Raw genomic sequence first — 22,300 nt, 5'->3', positions numbered from 1 at the left:
CTAGTGCTAGGATGCTGCTGGCAGACATACAAAGAACCAGTAGTGAGCATTTAGTTCATAAAGGTAGCTCCGTATTATAGAGCCTGAGAGAGAGGCGGTTGAAAACAAATATGCAGGCGAACACTTCATGAATGAAACAAGTTCTGCCTGTGCCATGTTTGCAAAAGAAAACTGTGATATTTGCTTTTGAATCTTTACAAAAAGAAAATCACCTGGAAGATTGTGACCGCAAATTTGTGTTACAATTACACCTAGATTCCCAAAGCTTTCTACCTAATGGGTGAACAAAGGCCTCTTTTGTTTCCTTTAGCAATATATTCTGTGCTGCAGTTAGGACTGGAGTACCAGATTGCTTTGTGAAACTAGTCCAGTGGCAAGAAGAAATGCATCTGAAAAGCAAAAGGTGAGCTTATAGAGCTGCTCTGTAGAGTAACACAATAAAACCAGTATTTGGATATAAAGATGACCCTACACTTGTGTTTCAGTACCAGACAACAATATCAGTGCTCAATTATATTTCTCTTACAGTGCACAGAACAGCGATGTGGGTCTGCATGAAGTAAAAGTACTCATAGTTCAAGGAGATTTTAATAAAAATAATTCTAGCAGGCTCCTTTATTGCAGTTCTTTTCCTGCTCTTTTTTGTTTGTTTGTTTGTTTGTTTAGTAAAATTGGCTGTTATTTTGACCATAGTTATTTCTTTGCCATGATATATGTGCAGTACTGAGTTAATTCCATGGGTGCTGTGTGGCGAAATCTCTTGGTCAGCTTGGAAAATTTCAATCTGTGAACATGACTTGTACTAATGTCAATGAGAATTATGTAATTGTGCAGGGGGAGGTGAGCAATCTCCAAAGGCCCTGATCTTGAAGACCTTACTCAGGCAAAATGGAATCCAATTTCAGTGGGACCTTTCCCAGAGAAAGGACTTCCGAATCAGACCCTTACTCTGGGAAGTTATTAAACTTGGCCGTTTGGGTTGGATGGCTCTTATTTGGGAACAATAGTTTTTCTGTGTTTTAAATAAACATTTATTCTAAACAAAATCTTCTTTTGTCTGGTGTAGCTTAGAAAGTCTGACTGCCATGGTGGATTTTTCCCAGATGAGGTTTTTTTTTTTCTTTTTTTTTGTTCTGGAGGCAGGGTTGTCTCTGGGCATTCTGCAATTGTGGATTCTGTGGGTGTGCTGCATCTTTCTTTTAACTTAGGCTTGTGAAGATGGTGTAGACAGGATCTTTCAGGGTGAAAGGATTTTTCTGGAAGTGGGACTTAACTAAGGAAAAAGACTGGCCCTACTTTGTACCCAAACATATAATTGGGATCTCCAAAGCCTATGAACATTGTGTCCTTTTAAGGGTACCGCTTTACCCAGAACACATCCTCCTCCATTACTGTCTTGATGTGAAAACTAGATCTGAGTTAAAAAGTAATGGTCTGCTCCACCGCAAATTAGTGGCGTGCTCCCACTCTTACTGAATTCCCCACTTCCCTTTTTCAGCCAACAGCACTTAGAAATGAATGTACAGTGTAACAAGCTATGAATGGTTTGAAATGCAGTGATAGCAAGTACAATACTATCTATTTTGTAATACAGTGTAAATATATCTCTAATAGAATATTTACTTGTACAGTGAACATCATTAAATAAATTAATGGAGATATCCTATCTCCTAGAACAGACCTTGGGTCATTGAGTCCAGCCCCCTGCTTCCACTAGCAGGACCAAGTACTGATTTTTGCCCCAGATTCCTAAGTGGCCTCCTCAAGGATTGAACTCACACCCCTGGGTTTAGCAGGCCAATGCTCAAACCACTGAGCTATCCCTCCCCTTCGAATGTTACTGCATCACTGTATTTACTTTACCCACAGTACTTGAAGTTTACTTTGTACTTAGAGAGGCACTGTGTCCAGTTCTGGGCCCCACAATTTAGGAAGGATGTGAACAAACAGGAAAGAGTCCAAAGGAGAACAACAAACATGATAAAAGCTTTAGAAAACCTGACCTATGAGGAAAGGCTAAAAAAAACTGGGCTGGGCATGTTTAGCCTTGAGAAAGAAGGACTGAGGGGTGACCTGACAAGTCTTCCAATATGTTAGGGGCTGTTATAAAGAGGACGGGGATCAATTGTTCTCCATGTCCACTGACAGTAGGACAAAAAATAATGGGCTTAGGTTAGATATTAGGAAAAACTTTCTAACTATAAGAGTAGTTAAGCACTGGAATAGGCTTGGAAGGAAGGTTATGGAGTCCCCATCATTGGAAGCTTTTCAAAACAAGTTGAACAAACACCTGTCAGGGATGGTCTAGGTTTACTTGGTCCTGCCACAATGCAGAGGGCTGGACTTAATGACTTCTCGAGTTCCCTTCCAGCTCTACATTTTTATGATTCTATGAAATTTAATTACTGGAAGCATGGGCAGTGGACAATGGAGGCTGGGGGAAGCTAAGCCTCCCCAAACCTCCACTAATGCTCAGGGCTCGGCCTCAGCTGGCTGGCCAGGACTCTGGGCTCCTCCAGACTGCTGTGGGCACCAGTGGGCAAGCTGGGATTCGGGGCTGCCTCAGGTGCCAGCTGGCAAGAGTGGGAGTGGATGGAAGGGGAAGAGTGGGGGTGGGGCCATGGGAGGAGGGGGCAGGGCCTAGGGTGGAGGAGGTGGGGCAGGGAGCTAGCCTCCCCGAGCAGGGGGTGCACGCATCACCCATGACTGGAAGCAAAAAATATCAAGGCCAAGGTTTTCATAAGTGACTAGCAATTTCAGGTGCCTCGATTTTTGCATGAACTGAGACACCTAAAAGAGGCATGGTTTTCAGAAAGTACTAAGTTCCCATCCTCTGAAAGTCAAGTCTGGTTAAGGCATCTCAGCTCAGGCACCTGAAAAGCTGACGCACACAAAATCACTAGTCACTTGCAGCAAGATTATAGCAAAACTTTGTGTAGGATTCTGCTGGTGGTGAATTACACTATTTTGTTTTTTCTCTCAGTTACATTTTTGTGTGCGAACCTGCTACTAATGGACATGATGGAATGATAGCCCTGACTTTTGTGAAGTATACAGGCAAAAAAATTATAGGCTTACACATTTAGCTTGGTCAGTCCTGGCCTACAAAATCCATGCTATTGCAGTCCTGGGTAAGTAAGTAAAATCCATTTATTCATGTCGGAATATTGGTGACACCATAGCAGAGTTTTTGGAAGCCTTCTTGATCCCTTGCCAGCTTTGAGCGCTCAGCAGCTCACCTCCCAGCGCTCTGCCACACACCATCTCTCTATCTCCTCATGATCATCTCCGGCTATGAAGACCTGCCACTATTCCTTCCATGACAACTTTTTTGAGGTTATTTCCATCTCTGTGCCTGTTGTGACCAAATTACATAAGTTTGTGCCTGTTAATTTCTGACAGCAGGGTCTGCTTCTCTCCAATAGTATTTCTAACATAAGCATTCGTCTTTTCCATTCAGGAGACACACGAGAGTCTTCAGCAACACCACATCTCAAAAGCTTCAGTTGTCTTCTCATCAGCAACATTGATTCCCCATGATTCACATCATGGGTAGGCCTCTCTTAATGGAGGGTGCCAGTTGAGTGGTAGGTTTTTTTAGTAGTTCTTTGCTGTGAAAACACTAGGCTGACAGGGCCAGATCCACAAAAGGGCTTAGGTATCTGGTTTCCAGTCTTAGGCACCTCTGTGTTCCCTAAAACCCCTGCTTGGCTGCTGCCTATCCCTGTATGGACCTAAACTCACTCAGTGCCTAAATAGTCACTGTAAAAGTTCCCTATATGCCTAAGTTATGGCTTCTGAGCATAGGTGCTGGCACCATGGATGCTCTGGGGTTGGAGCACCCACAGAAAATAAATAGGGAGTGCTCCACACCCACTGGAAGCCCCATGGATCAGCTCCTCCCCCCAGCCGGCAAACCCCCCAATCAGCTCCTCTCCCTCACTCCCAGTGTCTCCCACCCACCAGAGATCAACTGTTCAGCAGCATGCAGAAGGCGCTGCGGAGAAGGGGGAGAAGTGGGGGCAGGAAGAGGTGGGGGGGCAGAGCAGGGGCAGGAAGAGGCAGAGTGGGTGGGGTTTGGGGAAGGGGTGGAATAGGGGCGGGGCCTGGGGCAGAGCAGGGGTCATGCATCCCCCCCGGCCCCAGGAACTTAGGAAGTCAGTGACTCTGCCTCTGAGCGTATGTGCTGCTGCCTCACTCTAGGTATCCAGATGCCCATTTCACACCTAAGCCCCAGCATGATCCACAAATTGGGGGGAATGCCTATCTTCCATGCTGGGCCTGATCTATTAGGCACCTCAGAGCATTCCTAACTCAGCATAAGATGGCAGGAGGAGGAAGCAGCCTCCTTTATACCCTTTTGCCCGATGGTTCGGGTACTCATTCAGAACGTGTGAGACCGTGGATCAATTCCCCTCTCTACCTGATGAGGGAGAGGAATTTGAACAGGGGTTCCTCACATCTCAGGCCTTCTCCTGCTGCCACCATTGTCATTGTTTTCTATTGAGTCAGGCAGCTGCCTAGTTCATGTTCACCACAAATGGTTTAGACACCTAAGTCACCTGACTCTAGGAGAGGGATTCCCAGCTGTAGGTCCCAAGCAGAGATAGCTGCCTCCCTCCACCCATTACACCGATTTTCTAGGTGCCTAAAAATTGTGTGTTGCAGCACTGAGCACTGAACACCTAAGTCCCTTTGTGGAGCCAGGCCACACTGCCTAATTCATTTTTGCTTCTCACTTAAGACAATTTGGATCCAGATTGTGACAGAATACACCCCTGTGTTCACACCCTACACACTATTGTATTAATCTTTGTGCAAGGTATGCCTTGTAAGGTAGCATTTGAAATATGCATAATTAGTATTGACCTACTAAAATATGCGTGGCAACATTGTCTGTGAAGTTAATAAATTTCCCTGTCTGATGTTAAGAGTGCATATTCAAAACTCACATAGCACCACACTGGTCAAAGAAAACTGTCTTGAACAAAGGAGAACATCTTTGCCTTGATTTGCATTTAAGCAGTAAACAGAGTCATCAAGCAACAAGGGAAAATGAAGGTAGCTCAAACAGGTGAAAAAGAAACAGCAGGGAGCATCCTTCCACACAGACTCTTTGTCCCCTAGTTCCCAACTGGAAATGTTTTTTTCAAGAGGGAGACTGAAACTATAAAAAGAACGGGCAAACGCCGGAAGACACCCCTCTCTCTCTCTCCCTGTCTGTCTCTGGCATCACATTTAAGAAGACAAAGGAAAACATCTGTTGGACTTTGGGGGAAAGGGTCCTGGCCTGAACAGTTTTGTCAATAACCTTGTTGGAAGCATGTGGTGAGAAATTTTGCTTGAATCTAATATAGTTTGTTAAATTAGGCACTAGTCAGTGTTTTATCTTGTTTTTCTTGTAACCATTTCTGACTTTGATGCCTCATTACTTGTACTCACTTAAAGGCTCTCTTTTTGTTTTTAATAAACCTGTTTTCCTTTTTTCTCTAATCCAGTGTGTTTAAACTGAAGTGTCTGGGTAACTTGAGTTAAGGTAATAAGCTGGCATATTATTTCCTTAAAGGAATAACAGGCTTAATATGTTTGGCCTGTGCAGGGGAGGGCTGGGCAGTATAGAATATACATTTCTGGAGGGAAATCTGAGACTAGGCTGTGTTGGGGACACCCTGCAGTATAACCCAGGCTGATGAGAGCCAAGTGTAACTGGCAGGCTGCAGGTACACTCAGGGTGTGGCTTGCATGCTGGAAGGCTGCTTGGGAGCAGCCCAGGTGGGAAGTACTTCAGCAAGGCATTGTAAGGTACACAAGGTTACAAGACAGGGGTGAGACAGCCCCTCACTGGTCTGGATTGCGCCCTGGTATGTGTCACAGATTTCCAGAGCTTTTTACAAAAATAAAAATGCATATGTATATACAGGCTATGCAATATATGGGTATGAAAGTATTACACTCTTCAGGGGTCAAAGTCCACCGGCTGAGAGGGTCACTTGCTATTGTTTAACACTAGTCATTCCCTACTAACTGGCCGATAGTTTTGGATGTCAAAAACTACTGCATGGATAATCATGGCAGGCATAAGTTCACATGACCTGGTGACAAAATAAGAGACCCTTAGCACAGCATGGCTTGATGTTAATCCTTTAGAACAGAAATACTCTGGGTCAGATTCTGACCCTTGCTACTGTCCCTTTGTGTCACTTTGATAGTGTGAAGACAGTTTTGTACCAGCGCTCTTCATAACCCCTAGTGTAAGGGGGGGAGGCACACGCAAAGGGGTTGTGGCTGGAGTGCTGCAGTGTTTTGGTGATCATCAGTTGGTGGTAAAGACCATGGGGCAGTGGGCAGTTGGATGCAATTCGGTGAGGCGTGAGGCTGCTCTAGGTTGCCCTGGGGTTTGAACTAGCCCCTGGTTGGCCCCAGGATCCAAGAGAGACAATAAAGGGGATGAAAAGCTCCCTAACACCCCAGCCCAGTCCTAGAAAACGAGGCATCCATAGTGTGGTGCTGGCAACCTCATTACACAGACACTGCTATGGACATCGGGTTACAACTATGAGGCAGGCAGCGCAACAGCAAAAGCACACCAGCATAAGCACAGACACTGAGAAGACATCGTGCAGGCACATGGGATGAAATATCCCCCATTTAACACAGTGTCACACAAAGCAACATCCAGGCCTGATACTGCTGGTAGGCTGGCCGGCCAAGCACTGAGAGCAGCTCACAGCAGTATTATAACAGGAGCAGGCAAAAACAGAGAACTGAGTTGCTTTTTCTTTTGTCTTGTATTATTAAGGGGGTCTCCAGTAGGGTAGTTGCTGAGGGCAGTGACTGAAAGAGGTAGGCAGGGGTGATATGGGAATAGTAGTTACAGACTGAACAGAAACAGAATTAATATTTGATAGCTTTCAAATAACTGGGGAGATCCTTAAACCAAGGCAGACATTTATAAACTCTGAGCTTTATTGATGTCTGTGTTATAGGGATAGTCACACAGTACTAACTCCCAAACTCCTGTCCCAGAATGCACTGGGCTACATATCAATGTTGGAAGGATTGTCTGGGAACAGTCATTTCTCTAGTGGTTCCAAAGTCCTGTTGAGCAGTCGGTGTGCAGTGCCCAGGCCATTACAATATTTAAAAGTAGGGCTGTCAAATGATTTGAACAATGGAATGAAGTGCTGTGCTCACCAAGTAAGAGAGATTATTGTAATAGCTGCATTTTGGATGGCCGGGGGGAGAGGAGGATTGTTGTGTATAGGAGGAGGTTACCATAATCAGCCTGAGAGGTAGCTAAGTTGTGGACAAGTATTGTAGGTTGTTTGTCCAGAAAAAAGGATTGAATCTTCAATGTGTTGTGGAGGAAGAAGCAGTAAGACTTGGTGACAGCCTGGATATGTTGGGAGATGGAGAAGTCAAGGATGACTCCATGGTGGAAGATAGGTCCATCAATGGCTATTAGCCAGGATGGGCAGGAATAGTGTCCCTAGCCTCTGTTTGCCAGAAGCTGGGATTGGGTGACAGGGCATGGATTACTTGATGATAATCTGTCTGTTCATTCCCTTTGGGGCACCTGCCATTGGCCACTGTCAAAGGAAAGGATACTGGGCTTGATGGACCTTTGGTCTGACCCAGTATGGCCGTTCTTATGTGGTGAGCCTGAACAATAAGGCAGAGATAATGGCATTTTCAACAGTCATGGAGGAAAAGTTTTAGGTAAAAAAATAAGAAGCACAGTTTTGTCCATGTTAGTTATGAGCTGTTGGTGAGCCATATACAATGATATATCAATGAGATAATGAGCTGGGTGGGACTGAACTGAGGGAAACAGATCTTTGTTGGAGAGGTAGATTTTTATATCATTGCTAATAGCTGAATGTGATGGGGTGTGTACTCCATAGAGGCTGTGAAGGGATTAATGTGGCCTGAGAGGTCAGTTATGTTACCTGGCTGAATGCGGAGGGAGAGTCAGGCTTAACTGATCATGAAATGCAGCTGGGCAGGAGCAGGCTGCGTAGTATAGAGAGGACATTTGTAGCAGAAGGGGCTGCAGGGCGGGAGTCTGCAGTCATTCTCTAAGAACAGAGAGGTGGAGAAGAGTAAATCCAGAGGAGTGAGTAAACTCTGGGATCCTATTCCTGAAAGAAGAGTTAATCCAGAGCAGTTGCAGGGAAGGAAGCCTGAAACGGCAAGGTAGGAAGAAGCCCAGGGAAACAACAGCAAGGAATGGGACTGTGCAGACCTTGGCTGTTGCATGTACAGTCCCTGGGCTGGAACCCAGTGTAGAGGGAGGGCCTGGGTTTCCCACCTCTTGCCCCCCCTGCCCCCCGTCACTGTGAAGGTGGCATTAAGCTCCTGACATAAGGGGATAAGGATAATTCAGAGTCTGTTGTTACGCAATGACCACTAAGCCCAGAGGCATGGGCTAGACACTGGACTCACTAGACATAGGGCTTTGGAATTATTTGTTGGACTTTTGTCTGTTGAACTGTCTTACCCCCAAAAGGGGCAGACACAATATTGTCACCTGCCTGGAGGGCTGAGTTATGGAAGCGAGACCCGCATAGCAAAAGGGAGACTGTCAGCAGGGGTCACCAGAGTGAAAGACAGCTGCTACCATGCCAGCTTGTGAGGAGGTGCTCCTGTGGGGAGTCAACCCGTTCACACCTTGTCATGGATCAAGTTACTCAGAGTCTAAGGTAGGGGATCTCAACCTTTTTCTTTCTGAGCCCCCCCCCCCCCCATAAGCCCCCCCCCACCTGTGCCACAATAACTGTGTTTCTGCATATCCAGTAGATTAAAAGCCAGGGGACGGCATTAAGGGATAGCAAGCAGGGCAATTGTCTGTGGCCCCACACCACAGGGGACCCTGGGCTTTGGCTTCAGCCACACTTGACTTGGGCTTTGGCTTTCTGGCCTGAGCCCCAGGGAGTCTCATGCTAGCCCTGCTCTTTAGTTTATTTTGGCGGACCCCCTGAAACCTGCTCCTGGCCCCCCAGAGAGGCCCGGACCCCTGGCTGAGAATCGCTGGCCTAAGGTGTAAGGAGAAGAGGAGGAGACCAATTACATGCATAAATGCAACAATTAGGTGATCAGTTATTGTATTTGTAAACTGCATGAGGGAACAAATGCACATTCAAAATTTTGGCAGAAAAAATTAGAGTCCAAATTGAAACTGGCTGATTTTTGGCTGAGTTGTGCATTTCTATCTCTAACTCATGATTTTGTTATACAAAATTAATTGTAATTTATATGTCTTTCAAATTTTGAAATTCATAACAGAGTTTAATATAATTATAAGTAGGGCTGTCAATTAATCGCAGTTAACTCACGCGGTTAACTAAAAAAAGATAATCACGATTTTAAAAATCAATCGTGATTAATTGTACTTATAGCAATAGAATACCAATTGAAATGTATTAAATATTTTTGGATTTTTTTCTACATTTTCAATATTGATTTGAATTACAACACAGAATACAAAAGTGCACAGTGCTCACTTTATATTATTATTTTTATTATAAATATATGCACTGTAAAAATGATAAAAGAAATAGTATTTTTCAATTCACCTCATACAAGTACTGAAGTGCAATCTCTTTATCGTGAAAGTGTAACTTACAAATGAAGATTTTTTTTTGGTTACATAACTGCATTCAAAAACAAAACAGTGTAAAACTTTATAGCCTACAAGTCCACTCCGTCCTACTTCTTATTCTGCCAATCGCTAAGACAAACAAGTTTGTTTACATTGACGGGAGATACTGCTGCCTGCTTCTTATTTACAATGTCACCTGAAAGTTTGAACAGGCATTCGCATGGCACTTTTGTAGCCGGCGTTGCAAGGTATTTGCGTGCCAGAAGTACTAAACATTTGTATGCCCCTTCTGTGCTTTGGCCACCATTCCAGAGGATATGCTTCCATGCTGGTGATGCTTGTTAAAAAAAAAAGCGTCAATTAAATTTGTGACTGTACTCACTGGGGGAAGAATTGTATGTCCCCTGCTCTGTTTTACCCACATTCTGCCTATATTTCATGTTATAGCAGTCTCGGATGATGACCCAGCACGTTTGTTTTAAGAACACTTTCGCAGCAGATTTGACAAAACGCAAAGAAGGTACCGATGTGAGATTTCTAAAAATAGCTACAGCACTCAACCCCAGGTTTAAGAATCTGAAGTGCTGTCCAAAATCTGAGAGGGATGAGGTGTGGAGCATGCTTTTAGAAGTCTTAAAAGAGCAACACTCCAGTGTGGAAACTGCACAACCCAAACCACCAAAAAAGAAAATCAATCTCCTGCTGGTGGCATCTGACTCAGATGATGAAAACGAACATGCATCAGTCCACACTGCTTTGGATCGTTATCAAGCTGAACCCATCATCAGCATGGATGCATGTCCTCTGGAATGGTGGTTGAAGCATGAAGGGACATGTGAATCTTTAGTGCATCTTGCACGTAAATATATTGCAATGCCAGCTACAACAGTGCCATTAGAACGCCTGTTCTCACTTCAAGGTGACATTGTAAACTAGAAGCAGGCAGCATTATCTCTTGCAAATTGTAACCAACCTTGTTGGTCTGAGTGATTGGCTGACCAAGAAGTAGGACTGAGTGGACTTGTAGGATCTAAAGTTTTATATTGTTTTATTTTTGAATGCAGTTCTTTTTTACATAGTTCTACATTTGTAAGTTCAACTTTCATGATAAAGAGATTACACTACAGTGCTTATATTAGGTGAATTGAAAAATAATTTTTGTTACAGTGCAAATATTTGTAATAAAAAATAAATATAAAGTGAACACTGTACACTTTGTATTCTGTGTTGTAATTGAAATTACTACATTTCTTGTGTGGGTATTTAGGCTAACTGATTATACCTCCCAGTAGCAGACTACTGTTCAGTCACTTGCCCTCACATATCAAAGAGGCCTCAGCATCAGAGATGGGCCTTCTTGAGTGGCCCACTGCCTTCCATCCCCTAATACTACGTAACAGCACAAGGCACCAGAATTCCTGAGTTGCCTTTTTTCTCCCTGTCACAGACAGCAGAAGAAAGAAGTCCCTACAATGCCCTGCTCTGTTCGAACAGCCATTATAAAGCCGGGGAACGACCTGAAGAGCAAAACAAAGCAACCAATATTACTCCAACACTGAATGCCTTGTCAACTCTCGGCCTAACTAATAAGATAGCTCTGCCAGAGCTCTGGGTCATGGTCAGTAGCTTGGACACAACAGAGGTGGGAGAAGGAAATGTGACATAACAGAAAAAATTTGCAGCCTGTAGCATTAATAATACTGAGCTCTATACCAGGCTTTTCATCAGTCAATCTCAAAGTACTTAACAAAAGACGTCAGTATCACTACCCTCATTTTACGAATGTGGCACAGAGGCTGGCCCTATTGAAGTCAATGGCAAAATTTCCACTGTGTGTTCTAACACAATAGTCCCTAATGTAACTAAGGCCATTGACTTCAGAGCGAGCTGTACTGGGCTGTTTTTGAGATGGCATAGTAGACACTTTCAGGTTCCAACCCTACTGCAGCTGGGGTTTGCACAGTCAGAATCAGATTCCATAATTTCAGAACCGACAGGAAGAAAAGGAGACATTGGTTCCTGGCACACACACAAACTCCGCCCTGTTCCTGTTGGCATAACGTGTTTTTTAATGTTTTTTTTGGTTAGTTTTTGTATTTGGTTAGTTTTTGTAGTAGGGCTCCCTTTACATGTAGTGTCACAGACTCCTGTGCAAAGGGGCATTATGCTAAAGTTGGAGTCTTTACGGTTTGGCTTTATGACTCTCTTGTGGCTTTTTTTTTTGGTTTTTTTTTGTGTGGTTTACTTTTTGTCTCCTTTCTTCCTCCTTTGTGCCTCCATTACCCAAGGTCATATGGAGAGCCCACAATAAGTAGAAAGAAAGTGCAGTGCGAACCAGCAGGCCCCATTGAAATGAGGGGCAGCCTATTAGTGCAGCAGAAAAATATTTTGAAATGTATAAGCCACGCCTACTCTATGTTCTGTTCAAATGTTTATAAAACTATACAGTTCACGAAAAGCTTATACACGAAAGCTTATGCTCCAATACGTCGGTGCCACAGGACTCTGTCGCTTTTTACAGTTCACTGGGTTACTTTGTGGATGTAAAAATAACTCGGTAGAAAAGACAGTATCTTATTTAATATCTTTAAAAGGTCAGAAAATATCTGTATTCTGCATGTACTATAAAGGTTTTTTCTCACACTGTATTTTGAGTTCAGATTATTAAATATAAAAGAATTGGGGCCAGCGCTTCATCTGGTATAATTCAGCATAGCTCATGAATGTCAATGGAGTGACATCAATGTAACCAGCTAAAGGCCTAGCTAGCCCTTCATGTAAACTTGAAAATACTGATTACTTATAGCCAGAAAATGGATATCTGGTCCAGTCAAAGCAGACATTAAAGAACACTATTATATGCCAGGATATGCTATATGTATGTCATCTTACTACTTCTCAGTAGCAGCATGTTGAATGTGAGAGGGATAAATAACCCTGATAAAAGACAAAGTATTAACAGCTCAGCAAAAAAGAGTGGTACAACTAACTGTCTTAATAGGAAACACACTATATAGACATTGAGCATTCAAAATTTAAAAAGGATTGGATGGGTTATGTGTGAGGACCCCTTCATGCCACATGGCAGAGGGCACAGGGGGGGTGTATGGGGTTGTACAGGGATCCCCTGGATCAGATATCTGCATAATAATTCACCAAAGGGTAACATGTAAGCTCTCTACCAAGAGCCAGTAGCTCATTCATTGATATCATCATCGTGAAATGTGTGTGCCAATAGTATTTAAGGAATTCAGTATTTATACAGAAAATTATGTTCTTGAGGTCTTGGAGTTAAGGCAGACACCAGGAGGTGACGTTCCTCAGAGATACTCCTTTCAGGCAGGAGGTAACAGACACCTATCTCCCTGTCTGACCATTTGTGTATTGTGTGTTTGTACACCTCTTTGCATACTGAGCCAAAGGCAACAGAAAAGATTGTTTCATCTTGTAGATTTCACAAACAGCAGCGGGTGACCTGTTCATGAATAAAGACAAAGGTTGGAACTGGTATATCTTGGAGGGGAAGAGGGGGCCAAGAAACACATGGAATTCTTCACCTAGGAGGCAAGCAGACACTGTCTCTGTCTCATGAAAGGACGAAAATGCTGCAAGAATTTTGGGTGAGCAATATTCTACAGGACATGAGAGTATCTTGTTAACTAAATCTAGGCTCTAGAACAGTGGTTCCCAAACTGGGGTTCGTGAACCCCTGGGGGTTCACAAAGTGTTACAGGGGGTTCTTGGGAAAAAATTCCCTAATGGCGGACAGAGCTGTCCATAGGGACCCCGGGCAGCATGGGGCAAGCAGTCCGGAGCCTCTGGACTTCCAAGAGCTAAGCAGATCAAAGCAAACATATCTATCACACTGAGGAGATTTAAACTTCAAAACTCCTTATAAGAAATGGAAAGGGAGGTGGATATTTTTTGCTGTTTTTAAAATAAATAGGCAGCTAGTATTGTTTTTAAAATTATTATGAAGAACAAGTTTAAGCTTTGTTGTAACGTGCGTTGTTTGCCTGGACTGCTCAAGACCTGAATGCTTGTGTAGGAGGAACTCTGAGCTGGTTTCTTAAATATCTTTATGCTGTTTCACATCTGATACTCCTTGATGAAACATAGGAGCCTTGTCTTATAACAGACTTATTCAAAGTGATACAAGCTACGAAAGTGAGATCTTGGAAGAGTGTTGCCGTTTTCATAATGTAAAATAAAAATAAATAAATATAAAAATACTCTAATGATAAATAATAAATAGTGTGTAATAAAATGTGTTTTTATGATATGCTTATATTTCCAAGATCACTACTTTTTATAATTTACACTCAGGTAAAGGAGAAAATCCCTGGAAATATTCATTTTTAGGAGGGGGTTCGTGAGACTTGACATTTTAGTGAAAGGAGTTCACGGGTTGTTAAAGTTTGGGAACCACTGCTCTAGAATGTGTGGTGTAATTTTGTTTTTTATGTAACCATTTGTTTCCAATGCTTCTACTTGCTACTACTTGAATCTATGGGCTTTGTTAAATAAACCTATACCTGATTTCACTACAAACATATCTAAAAGCTGTGTGTTAAGTGGAGTGGCGATCTGAGATGGAACTGGTAAACTAGAGTGAACTGCTTCTTTGGAAGTAGCGAATCTGTGAATACTGCCAGTGCCCCATAGACTTGGGGCTGGACATTCCAGGATGATGCTCAGAAGGTTTGAGGGTTGGAGTGTGTGTGCCTATCACTAACTTGTGGCAGGGCCTGTGAGGCCTAGAGGGGAAACTAACTTCCCAGACCTGCATGTGCTTCTGATGAAGAATAAAAAATTGGCAAAGAAACTGATTGTAATAACCTGCTGGAAGCTTAAAACTAAAAACAGTGAGCAATTATTTTAAAATATTTTATAAAGAACACCTTGACTTTGTCCTTCTAATAGTATTAATAACCTTCTCGTCCTACATGTTACCATCACTTATAACCTCAGTCCTTCAGAAATGAAGGAAACCTGGGTAAACATAGGAATTGCTAGACTGGATCAGACTCAAAAAGCTATGGAGGTCAGTATCCTGTCTCTTATAGTGGCAGCATCAGATGAAGGTGTAAAAACCCTACAGTTGGCGGGGAGGGAGGAGATTATCTCACATATTAAGTCTCATCCTGGTCTGTAAGCATGCGGTTTAATACTGTCTCCAGGTTTTTGTTATAATTATGATAATTCTGGATATTTTTGATATCCTTTTTATGAATGTCCAACTAAAGCCCATCGAAGAGTTTCCCTGTTGCCTTCAGTGGGCTTTGGATCGAGCTGTATGTCATTGTACATACAGAGAACAGGCCAAGGATATGTCCAGAATGGAAATGAGAGATCGACCGTCATATACACTCTGTGTGCATGTGTGACTGCGAGAGAGGGCAAAATATGTATTTCTGAATTGATAATTAATTTTTTTAGGATGCATAAATGATAGAAAAGGGGAAATTCCCAAACGTGCACATCTACAAAATCCTTCCTTCAATTAAATGCATAACCAAATGAGACTGCATACAGTATCATGCATGGATGCAAGGCATATTCTCTGTATTTACAGTAGCCATATATACAGGGCCGGCTCCAGGGTTTTGGCCGCCCCAAGCAGCCCAAAAAAAAAAAAAAAAGCCGCGATCGCGATCTGCGGCGGCAATTCGGCGGAAGGTCCTTCACTCCGAGCGGGAGTGAGGGACCGTCCGCCAAATTGCCGCCGAATACCTGGACGTGCCGCCCCTCTCCGGAGTGGCTGCCCCAAGCACCTACTTGCCAAGCTGGTGCCTGGAGCCGGCCCTGCATATATAGATTATAAGCTTTTTTCTTTGAAAAACTTTCATTTAATAATACACAATATCCTTAGTAACCTTCATACTCACTGTTCTTATTGAACTAAAGCCTTCTATTTCTTTCTGAATAGAAACCACTGCTGCCTGGACCTTGTGCAGCTAGGGATTTGAGTGCAATAGACAATTGCAAAGGCTGCTCTTTCTATTTAACAATCAGTGCATTAGGCTAAAATATTCACACAAACGTGCTAGCATTTGAAAGGGTTTGCAGTGTAGTGACAAGGTCCTTCTTTTACCTGGAACTACACAATGATGAATGAACATTAGTGGAATATTCTTTTGGCCTTTAGGTTTACCTTGATCTTCTCACAGAATGCAAATTGACATTATACCCACATTTCTATAGTATTTATTACTGTGGTCATGATGTGAGGGCTTTTTTCAATATGAATAGTGTAAAAGGGGAAACATATTACTGCAAAGAGGCATTATTGTGCTGGGAATGTATAAACAGCTGAGAAGAATAGAGCGACATGCTCATAATGGAAACTGAAAGCTCTTCATTTTGTCCTGATTGTCTCCCCTTCCTTTTTAAACAACCTTCCTTTTTTCTAGCTATCAATACAAAGTTCTTTTTGGTAAAATGAAGTGCATTCATGCTGCCTGAAAGAAGCTTTTAAAGTTGATCTGTGCCCACACAAAAGGGAGGCAGAGCTGAAGCACATCAAGTTGAGGAAGGAAACTTGGACAATGTTCATTACAAAATGATATGGAGGTTCAGAGTGTCGAGCCAAGAGTAAAGGATCAGATAAACTTTCCTCCTGATAAACAACTGAAATAATTTTTCTTAGCTGTCAGGTCCTTTTCTCCCATTTCTAGTCTGTTCTCACACTCTTCCCAGCTCGTAAAAGCAACTGAGCACAGCTCTTTGGACTGATAAATGGGCTCCTTTCAATTGGTGGCAGGCTTCAGGAAAAAGAGATAATCCTGGATAATGTGGACACAGTTTTCATTTCATGTCACCCAATTAAACTGCAATTATCCGGAGTGCAACAGCAGAAAAACTGGAAAGAATGGCTGGAGAATGAGGAGCTGTGGCTCCCTGGGACTCTTTATACTACGCACATTAGCCTAGATTTGTTCTATTCTGATAATAAAGTGCCAGTCTAAGCACTTAGCAGCACACAGCAAGAGATAGACCAGCTGCAACCTGTAACTTCGAACAAAATACCATTGCATGTACTATGGGAAATATCTGATTGATCCATAGTAACTTTCCATAGATCATTTGCATCAGGAATCCAGGATCTATGCTGCAGTTAACTACATCCATAACAATATGGTCATGCTGTGTTCTGATAAATCTTGCAGGATTCAGATGACAGGTAAAATAAAGCCAAAGAACTTTTTTACCATGACCACAGTGACACTGAATGCCTGAGTAAAGCAGAAACCAACAATTTTCTTATAAAGGCAAACAGCAATACTGTATCTTATCTATTCGCATTTTGGCTGAGATCTGCAATAGGATCAATGTAATATCTTACATGGCCTATTGAGCTACTGCTCTTGCTGTGGAATACTCTGGATGATCTAATATGTCTTTTCTATCTCTGTCATGATCCTGCTAAATTGCAATTAAACAGATAGAGTTTTTAAATCTTGGACTTCATAAAACCTGACTGGTGCATGGGGATCATTTTAGTCTTTAATTTGCTTTTATTCTTTCATTTTATTTACATAGTGTTGTAACTGTGTTCAGCCCTATATGACACGTAAAGTGTGTCATACAAATAAAAGGTGCTTTCCAGCAAAGACTTTACACCTTACTTGTGTATTTAGGGTGAAATTCACCCCTGTGCAGAGGACCGGCACAAGGCTTATGAACCATTTATAAGAAGAACAGGAGTACTTGTGGCACCTTAGAGACTAACAAATTTATTAGAGCATAAGCTTTCATGGGCTACAACCCACTTCTTCGGATGCATCCGAAGAAGTGGGTTGTAGCCCACGAAAGCTTATGCTCTAATAAATTTGTTAGTCTCTAAGGTGCCACAAGTACTCCTGTTCTTCTTGCGGATACAGACTAACACGGCTGCTACTCTGGAACCATTTATATTTCACTTAAGCCAATGGGACTTCAATTTTGCATCATTCTTCTGCTGGTCCTTTGCACTAGGGTGAATTTCACCCTAAAAGCACAAGCTGGCACCTTGCATTATATTACAATATAATTTAGCTTCCATATTTTCTATTAGCAAATTATACAACTATCAGAGGCAAGTAGAAAGGTGACAGGGCTGTGGGAAAGACAAAAAAAATGGAAAACTTGATGATGATGGACAGCAGGGTATCAAATATGAGTATGACTACTATAATGTAGGTGATCTGCATTTTCATGTTGGTACTTTTGTGGCCCCAGAATACCCAAATCTCCATTTTATCTGAAATTTGTATCTGGTTCCGTGTACAAATTGTGTACCACAACTGAACAGTGTTTTTACAAAATCCTGGCTGCACAAAGGTGATCGATCTCCCAGAGGTGTCAGTAAAATTAGAATTTACCTGTTTTCAAAACAGTAATTTTCTCTCCAGCCCCTTTGTAGTTTGATTCTTCCCATTGTACTGAAGATTCTCACAGGCAGCTGGGCTGCTTTGAAAATTGCTTTTCTGTTTAAAAGGTTAAATCAGAAGCTATCGTATTCTTGATTCAGCCCTTTTAACACCAAAATACTCATGAAAGCAACCCAGTTGCCTTGGGGGAATAAAGGATATGGCAGAAAAGGAAGCCGATCTGTGGAGAGGAGATTAACAGCCAGATCCATAGCTGATGTAAATTGGGATTGCTCCATCAAAGTCTATGGAGCTATGCCAGTTTACACCATCTGAGGAGTGGGCCCTTTGAATGGCTACTTCTTCCTGCCCACTTCTACACTAGGCCTTCCTGGGAGTCTTTTAAAATGGCTTTTAAGCAGCTATTCTAAGAGAAAGGAAAAGTTAAAATGTAGCCTTGGCTTACAAGGCGATAGCAGTGGGATGTAACATCAAAAGACTGCAAACTAACATTCCCTTTTGAAACTCTCCCCTGGCTGCTGCACTTTTTGGTGTCTGGGTAACTTTCATTAGTGACTTTCAGGAACTGCACCAGGGTTTTTGCTGCCCTAGGCGGCAGCGCTCCTCCACAGTAATCGGCGGCAGCTCCTCCTCTGAAGCTGCGTTCTCGGCGGCGGGGGTCCTTCCGCTCCGGGTCTTCGAGGCACTTTGGCGGCAGGTCCCGGAGTGAGTGAAGGACCCGCCGCCGAATTTCCACCAACGACCCAGAGCAGAAGAAGCCCCTCGCCGCCGAAATTCCACAGAGGGCGGCGAAATGCCGCCCCCCACATCCTGCCGCCCTAGGCTACCGCCTAGGGTCGCCTAATGGAAGCGCCGGCCCTGGTGACTTTCTGTTATAAAAAGCTGAATTGGGAGCTGTTGTGCTTTTTCCGAATAAACCCTAATATTTCAAAGGTGACAGCAACCGGGGAAGAGGAAAGAATCTACAGCATTTAGCTGCAAATATTACCAAAGCTTGCAGTGTATGTGAACATATTTGATTAAGTGAAAAGATTTTTATTCTTCCATTTCATATGTGCGTATAGCTCGGCATTGTGTAAATTAAATGATGTGATGGTAAATGAAATCATTTCATAAGCACATAAGAACGGCCATACTGGGTCAGCCCAATGGTCTATCTAGCCCAGCATCCTGGCTTCTGATAGTGGCCAGTGACAGATGCTTCAGAGGGAATGAACAGAACAAGGCAGTTATTCAGTGATCCATTCTTTGTCATCAGTCCCAGCTTCTGGTAGTCAGATGTTTAGGGACACCCAGAGCACAGGTTGCATCCCTGATCATCTTGGCCAATAGCCATTGATGGACCTATCCTCCATGCACTTATCTAATTCTTTTTTGAACCCAGTTATACTTTTGGCCTTCACAACATCACCTGCCAACAAATTCCGCAGGTTGACTGTGCATTATGTGAAGAAGTACTTGCTTTTGTTGGTTTAAAACCTGTTGCCTATTAATTTCATTAGGTGAGTCCTGATTCGTGTGTTATGTTAATGGGTAAATAACACTTCTCTATTCACGCTTTACACACCAGTCATGATTTTATAGACCTCTCTCATATTCCCCATCACTTGTCTCTTTTCTAAGCTGAACAGTCCCAGTCTTTTTAGTCTCCTCATATGGAAGCTGTTCTGTAGGCCTAATCATTTTTGTAGCCCTACTATGTACGTTTTCCAGTTTGAATTTATCTTTTTCTGAGTGACCAGAACTGCATGCAGCATTCAAGATGTGGGCGTACCATGGATTTATATAAAGGCAATATGATATTTTCTGTCTTATTATCTATCCCTTTCTTAATGATTCCCAACATTCTGTTTGCTTTTTTGACAGCCGCTGCACATTGAGTGGATGTTTTCAGAGAACTATCCACAATGACTCCAAAATCTTTCTTCAGCTAATTTAGACCCCATCAATTTATATGTATAGTTGGGATTATGTTTTCCAATGTGCATTACTTTGCATTTATCAACATTGAATGTCATCTGCCATTTTGTTGTCCAGTCACCCAGTTTTGTGAGATTCCTTTAAAACTCTTGAGAGTCAACTATGGACTTTACATTTATTTTACACAAATTACTCAAGGAAGTAAAGTATTGTCTACAAATTTTGCCATCTCACTGTTTACCTCTTTTTCCACATCATTTATGAATATGTTGAACAATACTGGTCCCAGTAAAGATCCTTGGGGAACCCTGCTATTTACTTCCCTCCATTGTGAAAACTAACCATTTGTTCCTACCCTTTGTTTCCTATCTTTTAACCAGTTACTGATACATGAGAGGACCTTCCCTCTTATCCCATGACAGCTTACTTTGCTTCAGAGTCTTTGGTGAGGAACCTTGTGAAGGCTTTCTCAAAGTCCAAGTACACTATATCCACTAGAACAACAAGGAGTCTGGTGGCACCTTAAAGACTAACAGATTTATTTGGGCATAAGCTTTCGTGGGTGAAAACCTCACTTCTTCAGATGCATAGAGTGAAAGTTACAGATGCAGGCATTATATACTGACACATGGAGAGCAGGGAGTTACTTCGCAAGTGGAGAACCAGTGTTGACAGGGCCAATTCAATCAGGGTGGATGTAGTCCACTCCCAATAATAGATGAGGAGGTGTCAATTCCAGGAGAGGAAAAGCTGCTTCTGTAATGAGCCAGCCACTCCCAGTCCCTATTCAAGCCCAGATTAATGGTGTTAAATTTGCAAATGAATTTTAGTTCTGCTGTTTCTCTTTGAAGTCTGTTTCTGAAGTTTTTTTGTTCAATGATAGTGACTTTTAAATCTGTAATAGAATGACCAGGGAGATTGAACTGTTCACTTACTGGCTTATGTATGTTACCATTCCTGATGTCCGATTTGTGTCCATTTATTCTTTTGCGGAGGGACTGTCCGGTTTGGCCAATGTACATGGCAGAGGGGCATTGCTGGCACATGATGGCATATATAACATTGGTGGATGTGCAGGTGAATGAGCCCTTGATGGTGTGGCTGATTTGGTTGGGTCCTCTGATGGTGTCGCCAGAGTAGATATGGGGACAGAGTAGGCAATGAGGTTTGCTACAGGGATTGGTTCCTGGGTTGGTGTTTCTGTGGTGTGCTGTGTAGTTGCTGGTGAGTATTTGCTTCAGGTTGGGGGGTTGTCTGTAAGCGAGGACTGGCCTGCCTCCCAAGGTCTGTGAGAGTGAGGGATCATTTTCCAGGATAGGTTGTAGATCGTGGATAATGCGCTGGAGAGGTTTTAGCTGGGGGCTGTATGTGATGGCCAGTGGTGTTCTGTTATTGTCCTTGTTGGGCCTGTCCTGTAGTAGGTGATTTCTGGGTACCCGTCTTGCTCTGTCAATCTGTTTCCTCACTTCCCCAGGTGGGTATTGTAGTTTTACGAATGCTTGATTAATGTTTTTACCCACGAAAGCTTATGCCCAAATAAATCTGTTAGTCTTTAAGGTGCCACCAGACTCCTTGTTGTTTTTGTAGATACAGACTAACACGGCTACCCCCTGATACTTTATATCCACTAGATCACCCTTGTGCACATTTGCTGAAATCCTCAAAGAATTCTAAAAGATTGGTGGGGCATGATTTCCTTTTCCTTTTACAAAAGCCGTGTTGATTCTTCCCTACATATCATGTTCATCTATGTGTCTGATAATTCTGTTCTTTATTATAGTTTCAACCAGTTTGCCCGGTATGAAGTTAGGCTTACCGGTAATTACCAGGATCACCTCTGGAGCTTTTTAAAAAAATCCGTGTTACATTAGCTATCCTCCAGTCATCTGGTACAGAGGCTGATTTCCATATGTATGCCTATGACATCATTTAAACTGCCCAACTGATGAGTCTGAATATGGCTTTGGGCAATCGGTGTCCAGCACCATATTATAATTAGGCAATAAAACATGACAGACAGGGTTAATCTCATGTAGTATTGCAAGGAGCGAGGCCACATGCTTGAGTGGTTTTAATCACCTGAGATGTACAATAGTTGTAGTGAAATGCACTGTGTCCTTGCTCTTATTAAATGACATTTCCTTTTTAAAAAATAGGAAAAATGTAATGCAATAAAGAATTCTTTATTAGTTATTTGTATTGCAGTAACATCTAGTGGTCCCAATCAGAATGAGTGCCCCATTGTGCTAGGCACTGTACACATAGTAAGAGATGGTCTCTGCCCCAAAGAACTAATATAAATAGACAACGAATGGGAAGGGAAAGAAAAGCAAAAGCAGTTTAGTGACTTTCCCAAAGCTACATAACAGCCAGCATCTGAGACAGATGTAGAACCCAGGTCTCCTGG

This window comes from Terrapene carolina, unplaced genomic scaffold, assembly GCF_002925995.2.
Source record: "Terrapene carolina triunguis isolate 2854851 unplaced genomic scaffold, T_m_triunguis-2.0 Scaffold21, whole genome shotgun sequence".
Lineage (NCBI taxonomy): Eukaryota > Metazoa > Chordata > Testudines > Emydidae > Terrapene > Terrapene triunguis.
This window is presented reverse-complemented; position numbering follows the sequence as displayed.